Source organism: Arvicola amphibius, chromosome 4 (assembly GCF_903992535.2).
Source record: "Arvicola amphibius chromosome 4, mArvAmp1.2, whole genome shotgun sequence".
Taxonomy (NCBI): domain Eukaryota; kingdom Metazoa; phylum Chordata; class Mammalia; order Rodentia; family Cricetidae; genus Arvicola; species Arvicola amphibius.
The window spans coordinates 137,208,966-137,218,114 of NC_052050.1; positions in this window are offsets into that span (position 1 = coordinate 137,208,966).

Here is a 9,149-nt window from a genome sequence, read left to right on the forward strand (position 1 = left end):
TAATTTCCTTAGAACCTGAAAGCCACATTTCCAGGAGCTTGACTTTGTTTATTTTTTAACACACGAGTACCCTATGATTTATACTGAGGGGCTAGGGTGACAAAGCCTTCATCAATGTGATCTCTAGTAGGAATAGAGACGGAGTCAGGGTGGTAGACATGTTGGGGTGAGCCAACAGACAAAAACACTGGAAATAATGAAAAGTGATGATAATACATTTTATATTCCCTGTGGGAGATTACAAATTGGAACCTATGATGCTAGATTGTGAACAATGATATTAACATGAACATACAATTTACTTATGCAGGTAGAATTAGCTACACGGGGTACATGTATGACTGTGCCTTCTGCTCTTGAGTGAGCTCAGAGGCAACCGCTGTATCTCTCTCTGGTGAGAGCACACTGGGCAAGAGCAAGAAAACATGTGATCTTGAAACATTTTTGCATGTTGCACAACAAAGCAAGGAAATGATGCGAGTGAGGGGGAGTCAAATAAGAACATGCAAAACAAACCCAAGAGCCAGCCTGAGGGAGATCAGTTTAGGTCAATCTAAGCAGAGGAGAGAGGGAGAGAGCGGGGAATAGCAGTGAGTCTCACATCCATACTGATAGGAAGAGATCACTGAGGTAGGAAGGCTCTTCTCGGCAGTGAATTGATAACTATAGCAGGAACGATGGAAAGGGAAGAGTAATTTTTTGGCTGGCCAGCATAATGACAGCCTACTGGGGCAGGAATTGTCAACAGATGCTAAAGCTCGTGGGTGGAAGTTTGATAAAGCACCGACATAGTTTCCAAACCCTTCTCCCTCAAATAAAAAAAAAACCAAGTAGCAAATATCAGTTTCCAATGGCATAACTGTGGTGTTAACAGCACAGAAACTGGACAAACAACAGCTTGACCAAGCAACGTTGCTTGTTATTGTAGTGAAAACTGTGTTCCTCCAAAGCTCATGTGTTGAAGTACTAACGCACAATACGTCTGAATTTAACTCTTTTGGAGAGAGATCATCATAGATGGGAATAGAACCTAAACACAGATAACAAGTACAAATAAAAAACTCAAGCCTAAACACAAATAGGCCTTGTGTGTGCTAGGCAAATGCTCTGCCACTGAGTTACGTCTCAGCCCAGTATTGAGAAGTTAAAAGTGAGTAACTAGGGTGACCCATGTATGAGTGCTATCTTTACTAGAAAAATAATCTGGATGCAGGCACGCTGCCTTGGTTACTCTTCTACTGCCCTGACAAAGCACCATGACCAAGGCAACTTATAAAAGTGTTTATTGGTGTTTACACTTATAGGCGATGAGTTCATGACCATCTGGTGGGGTGTATGGCAAACGGGTAGGCAGGTACGGCACAGAAGCAGGAGTTGAAAGTTTCTATCTTCTCCGCAAGCATGAAGCAGAGAGAGCTAACTGGAATGGCATGAGCTTTGGAAACCTCAAAGCCTTCCCCCAGTGATACACCTCCTCCAACAAGGCCTAATCCTTCCCAAACAGTTCCACCTGAGCCCATGGAGGACCGTTCTCATCCAAACCACCATGCACATACAGAGAGAAAACGGAATGAAGAGGGGTCGTTTGCAAAGCAAACAATGAGGCTTGAGAAGAAATCAATCAATTTGCCCCTGAAGCATCCAGGATTGCGAAAGTGAAAATTTCTTTACTTAAGTCATCCAGGTCATGGAACTTTGTTTCGGCATTCCCACTTGCTGTCACTTGAGACAGGATGACCGCATGTTGTCTCCAGTGTGAGATGTCAAGAAAACCACAGAGGGAGTTCTGTGATCCTTCCGGCAGAAATGATTGATCCGAGTCTGAGGAACTGACAAGGGCGGACTGATAACACCAAACACCAGAGGAAAGTCTGCGGTGCTAACACCATCACGATGATGAAAAGCCAGGAAAAGCTGAGGAAAGTTCCAGACTGAAGGAGGCTAACATAGCCTGGCAACTAGTGTCATGTGTGACCTTGAAATGAACCCTGAGCCAGAAACAACAAGATGTTGGAGAAGTTGGAAAACTTAAGTAACGTCTGAGGGTTATGGGGGTGACAAGTTTGTATGGGTTTTGATTCCCTGATTAAAAGAGGATGTGTGTTAGTTGTGAAGAAAATGTCCTTTGCTTTGAGAAAGAGAACAGTGGACGTACATCTTGGGAGTCTGGATAAAACCAGTGAATGAATTCTTCATGCTAATTCTGTGCTTAATGTCCAAATAAGTTATATTTATTAATGTACTAATAATTTAAATAAAACCGTTTCTACATTATATATAATACATCTATCCTTTCTATTTACAAAGCCCCACATGCTGTATTCTGAAATTGCAGATATTAAGTATTATGGACATGTCTCTTCCTTTACTTACTACATTTTCTTTTCTTCTGTTTTCTGAGACAGGGTTTCATGCTGCTTGGCTTGACCTCAAACTCATTGTACAGACTGAGGATGACTTTGAACTTCTGATCCTCTGACTTCTCCCTCCAGAGTGCTGGGATTGCAGGCATGCAGCACTATGCCTACTTTTACACAGTTCTGGGAATCAAGCCCAGGGCTTCCCGTGTGCTCAGCAAGCGCTCTACCATCCAAGACTCAACTCCAGCCCCCGTGGCAGTTGTTTTATAACTGGGTAAACCAGGTTTATTATTACATTATTTCCACATGATATAGGGTTAGCCTTCTTATCCAGTCTGAAACCCTGCAATGTGAGATAAAAAAATAAAGTCCTTGGCCTTCAGTAGTGTAACCAGGGATGGCCCAGTTCAATGACAGCTCTAATCGGACAGCCACACACACAGATGTCCCTGCTTAAACTAAATGGAGTCGCAGAACAAAACCAGAAGTCAATGATCTGGAAAAAGGACTGGTAGGAGCAGGGCAGGAATAGGAGGCATGGGAGGGAGACACAAGAGGGTGGAGACAGCCATGAAATTGCACACGTGCATGAAGTTGTCCCATAGCAAAGTCAATTTTAAAAAGCTATTTCTTAGAAAAACATTAAAATCCCAAGGTTCCCCATGCTTCTCAAGTTAAAAAAAAAAAAACGTTTAGAATGAGTAGAAATTTACATTAATCCATGATATTTAAGCAAATTGAGATGTTTCCATAATACCCGGGCTGGGGGTTTTGATGATCAAAGAATTTCCTGTAACACACACACACACACACACACACACACACACGCACGCACGCACGCACGCACGCACGCACGCACGCACGCACACTAGCCAGGCATGGTGGTACACATCTGTGATTTCAACAGGTCAATAGGGAAGGGTTACAAGTTTGAAGCCAGCTTGGCTGGTAATAGTAAATCTACAGCCAGCTTCAGCAACATAGTTATACTCTGTCCCTAGAACAAAACAAAACAAAACAAAACAAAACAAAAGCACATTGAAGTAGAAAATCTTCAACTTAAGTCGAGTTATTTATATTTGCTCAGGGTAATTGAGAATATCTTAATGAACTCTTGAAAATCACTTTTGTTTAAATTACACTTAAAAATGAGTTTAAGATTCTTGGAGTACATACTTTCCCTTCAAAATTCTATGAACACTCTCCGTTGATTGTTGAGAATTAGTATTTCAGGGAGATCTGAGGGAAATCCTTTTGTTTATTTTACAGTCAGGATGTAGGTTTTTTTTTTTTAATTTTAACTCTTTGGGAGCCTGCCACCCAGCTCCCAAATAAACACACAGAGACTTATTTATGAATACCTGGCCTTAACTTGGCTTGTTTCTAGGCAGTTTTTCTAACTAAACTTAAATTATCCTGTTTCTCTTCTACGTTTTGCCTCTGGGCTTTTTAACCTTTATTTTATATGCCCTTCTTTCCTTCTTTCTCCGTGGCTGGCCGTGTGGCTGGTCCCTGGCATCCTCCGCTCCTCCTTTTCTCCATCCTCACTCTTCCCCGGAACCTAGATTTCTCCTCCTATTTATATTCTCTGCCTGACAGCCCCACCTATCCCGCTCCTACCTAGGCATTGGCCCTTCAACTCTTTATGAGACCAATCCGGTGTTTGAGGGAGGCAAAGTAACATAGCTCTACAGAGTCAAACAAATGTGACATAAAATTATGCAACATATCTTTGCATCATTAAACAAATATTCCACAGCATAAACAAATGTAACACATTTTAAACTATTATACCCCAACAACAGGGTCTTAGCATGTTAATCAGGAATGTTACACAGACCATGCTGGCCTTGAACTCACAGAGATCCTCCTGCATCTTCCTCCTGAGTGCTGGAATCAAAGGTGTGTGCCACCATGCCCAGTGACATTCTAATTTTTATTCTTCTCTTAGAGTTCTGGCATTTTTATACCTAGATGATTCTATAATCTTGCGTTGTTTTCGTGTGAAAGTGTGTGAAGGCGCACACTAACCTTCCTTTTACAGTGGCCACATTCCTCGTCACAGTGGCCTAATCACCTGATGAGGCACAGCTTGGGGAGGGTGGGGTTTGAGAGGGTCCAGTCCCTCTTGAGTATGGCACACGTAGCTTGTGCTCTTCGTATCTCGATGGAACAGGAAGCAAAAGCCAGACACAAACGAGGGTGTGCCATAAAACTTAAGGTCCATCCCAGAAATCCTCCACTGAGGCTCCATTTGACATCTCATGACCAAACGAAGCAGAGCCACCAGAATATGGGGAAACGCATATTCAAACCCAGGAGATTATGGATACTCTCATCACATTCCACATCAAACCAATAGCACACACTGCTTTCCTATACAGGATAATTTTCTCCCCCTGTAGCTTCAGTTATTGGTGCATGCCAGACACACTCAAGCTTTCTCAGCCTGACTTAAAAACGCCTCTGCATTCTCTTCCAGTGAGCTCTTGTCTCTTATTTCCTGGAAACCCCTTCCTCATTATTTGGTCACCGTTTCATAAAACGACAATTTATAATCACGTAATTTAAAAGAAAAGTAGAGGTATGTAACGTTTGGGAATGATACTTTTCTATTCTGTAATTCTTTTACATTATAAAATGAATCACCGATACACAAGTTTTTTAAAATATAATGATGACAGTGATGATGATGTAAGTCCTTCCTGTAGCTGCCATCCAGAATAAGGACAAGAGCTCGGTGTTTTAGGAGGCCCTCCTCATGCCTCCCGTTTATTGGTTCTTAAAAATGTTTTCATCTGGAGATCTGTAACCTGAATAGTTTAGTTTTGAAAATGTTTACTTTTGAAAAATTAAGAGGCAAACACAAAGGAAAGCTGCCACATAAGAAAGAATTGACACTTCTGTTGAAGTCTCCAAGGTCATCTGAATGGCCCCTGAGCCACAGACTGAATTCTGATAGTTCACGGATCTTTTGGAAGTCTATGGGCAAAGCGGCTGGGCATCTTAGGGATGTCTCACAGAACTACAGAATAGTGCATCAGCCATGAAGAAGAGGTCTGGCCAGACAGAACGGGCTGCAGTAGGTTTTCTCCTTCTTGGCCTTCACCTTTTGAGTAGTTCAAAGCAGAGCATGTATCTAAAGGTGGCATCGCAGAAGAGGGTAACGTCGTAGAGAAGGCTGATCAGAAAACTTGGTGCCAGACATTCATCAATGACTATTTTTAACGTGTGTGTGTGTGTGTGTGTGTGTGTGTGTGTGTGTGTATGATTTTCCCTACAGATTATATGAGATACCCAATACTTCATTATAAAGCAGACTCTGGTTAGATAACTTCGCCAGCTGTAGGTTAATAAAAGGTCTTCTGAGAAGGTTTACAGAAGCTAGATTCAACTGTGATGTTTAGTAGGCATTACTAGCTGATGCCAGTTTCCATTTATACTGGCTTTGGGACTCCTTGAAGAGCCAATGAACATGCTGGACATGGTGGCTCACACTTGTAATGCCAGGAATTAAAGGCAGAGGCAAGAGGTTTATGAGTTTCTGGCAACCCTGTTCTTAACAGCCTGTGTATTTTCTTTATTGATGGCCAGAGGCCTAAGGGAAGAGTCCACCTTCTATCAGGGGGGTGAAGTCTAGTTGTTCTATTCTGGGATCTAAACTTGGTAGGAGTTTTGGGGGGGTGGGGAGTGGAATCCTTTAATTCCCCTCAGTGAGAATAAGCACCCTAACCTTGCCAGGTCAGCAAGGTTCTGGGACTCCTGCTTCTTTTCAAAGCACTTTCAGCCCAGTCTTCCTTGTCTTCCCTCCCTCCCCAGTCTCCTGCTGTCCTAGTCATACCTGAAACCTCAGAAACGGCTCTAAGAGTTCGCTGTCTGACACAGCTCTGTTGGGTTTTCCCACTGCTAGATTGTGAGTTTGGTTTCTTGGGTCTGTTTCTACTGCTCTCTCCCTCCCTGACCCCCCAGTTTCCAAAAATGAGGTCAAGTTCTCCTATCCTTTAGTCTAGTCTTTGAGGAATTGGGTTTAAAAATGTAAGTTTTATTTTAGGGTGCTTACAAGGAAGAAAAGGACCGTATCCACATACAGTTTACACTGAACTGAATAACAGCATATATGTGCAGTTCACACTGAACTGAAGGACAGCATCCACGTGCAGTTCACACTGAACTGAAGGACAGCATCCACGTGCAGTTCACACTAAACTAAAGGACAGTGCACAAATGACTGCAATTTACAACTTTAACACAGAAATTTGAACACTAAACTCCTCTGGTAAGACCTTGTTCTGCTATGAAGCGTTCTTTTGACTTACCTGTCTTCAACGGAATTAATCCTGCCCTTCCAAGATTTTTAGTGGAATATAAAACATGTTTGATCCAGTTTTGTTTATGTATGTCTCATGCCTACCAAAATAAAAAAATTCCAAAACATAAGAAAAAGGTTTTATTCCAATCCTCAACAACAGCATCCATCACAATGCACAGTAAAAACAAAAACAAAACAATACATTTGCCAATGTAAGAATATAAAATAGGTAGTAAACCTTTAAAAATTGTAAATACTTTTATATACATTTTCCACTGGCTAAACCTACTTTTTTTTTTGAGCAGGGTATCGGAGATTGAATCTAGGGGTTCGTTCTTGCTAGGGAAATGTTCTATGACTGTGTTCCTATCAACTTTCAATTGCTGTCTCCTCAAACTAAAACTAAATATCTGCTAGTACTTTCTTTTTTTTTTAAAATTCATTTTTGTTTTTATTTTTTTTGACATTCTCACATTGTTATTTTTTTTCCTCATGGTTTTTTTTTTATATTTAAAAATTTCCATCTCCTTCCCTCCTCCTTCCCCCTCCCTCCCCTCCTCCTCCCCCTTCCCTCCCCTCCTAGTACTTTCAATGAGGAAACCGGATTGTTAAACATTAAGTGCAGGAAGTTTGGGGTCGACTGCCCTCTGCTGGCACTTCAAAAAACTAACTTTCTGAATGGCAAAACCTGACATTGGTGGTGTGCAACTTCAATACAGAATTCTCCCTCCCTCCCTCCTTCTCTACCTCCCTCCCTCCCTCCCTCCCTCCCTCCCTCCCTCCCTCCCTCTCTTCCTTCCTTCCTTCTTGCTTGATCTCACTATGTATTTCTGATGGCCTGGAACTTGCTGTGTAGACCAGGCTAGGCCCCGAATTCACAGGGATCTGCCTGTCTCTGGCCTGCACACACTGAGATTTAAAGATGTTAGCCACTATGACCAACTTCTATTTTCTTAATTTTCCAAGTGCACATGCCTAGAATTTGCAATCAGAGAAAACTTGTGATTTTCCAAATGACTCGATGTTTCTTCCAAACTGTTTCTTTAGGAAGAATTTGGAAGTATCATATATTATCATCAGAAAGGTGTGGTGCTAGATGGATCTAGCTGTGGCAGTGGGAGAACACGACAGTAAGGAAGCAGAGGGATGAATTCAGGTGTTCTACCTGCTTTCTCCTCTGACTCAGTTCAGGACTCCAACTCATGGGATGATGCTGCCTGCATTCAAGGTAAGTCTCCTCCAGTGTCAGATCCCCTGGAGCTGAAGCTACAGGCAGATATGAGTCACCCAAGGAGGCTACTTGAATGCACACCAGTATGTGTTCCTAACCACTGAGCTATCTCTTTCCATCCTGGGCTTATAGAGGTGGAGCACTTCCAAGGTGTGCAGACAACCACCAAAGGCATCATTAGATAGGACGCACTCTCAATGGGTGAGTTTGGACAGAGGCCAAAGAGACCACGCCAGCCTGGGCTCTAATTAGGCTTTATACTAGTTCTAGTATTCAGAATAGACAGCTTTTTCTAGGTGACGGGCTCTTTCCCCTTGCACTCGTAATTGACAGGCCTGTTGTAGGATATTATTTTAAGATGTGTTACACTTGTTTATGCTGTAGAACATTTGTTTTAGTGATGCAAAGATGTGTTGCATTTTTCTCTGTTGCATTTGTTTAACTCTGTGAAGCTGTGATTCTTTGCCTGTCTAAGACACCTGATAGTTTAATAAAGAGCTGAATGGCCAATAGCAAGGTGGGAGAAGGATAGGTGGGGTTGGTAGACAGAGAGAATAAAAAGAAGTAGAAATCTGGGAGGAAATAGGAAGGATCAAGAGAACAAGGAGACGAGGGCATCACAGACCACCCACCCAGCCATGGAGTAAGCACGAGAGTAAGATATACAGAAATAAGAAAGACAAAAGCCCAGAGGGAAAAAGATAAATGGGATAATTTAAGTTAAGAAAAGCTGGATGGAAACAAGCCAAGCTAAGGCTGGGCATTAATAAGGAAGAATGAGTCTCCATGTCATGATTTGGAAGCTGGCTGGTGGGCCCCTAAAAGAGTCCAAAAACAGCAGCAACACAGGCCCATTTGGATTAGGAGGGAACAGTGCTGTGCTCTTGCTCTTTACCCTAGGTCTCAAGAGTTACCAGTCGTGACTGCCTGTTTTTCTGGCCCAGGAAAGCAGAACTGTCATAGCTCCAAGGATAGCCCAGGCAGGGGTAAAGCTTGAAAGCTGCTCAGATAAGTCTGAGCAGCAATACTAACGAGCTGTGCCTTAAAAAGGTCTTCAAATAAGATTCTACACTGACTTCACCAAAATACAACACTGGGCATCTCATTCCTATGTCTTCAGTGAGTAGATACTCATCTAGAGACCTGGCTCAGATTCCAGTCTTCTGACTAGGAACCACAGTCATGGAGTTTCAGTTTCTTTCTGGTCCTACAGGCTGCTGATTATGAAGTGGGGAGGAGTCTATCCTCA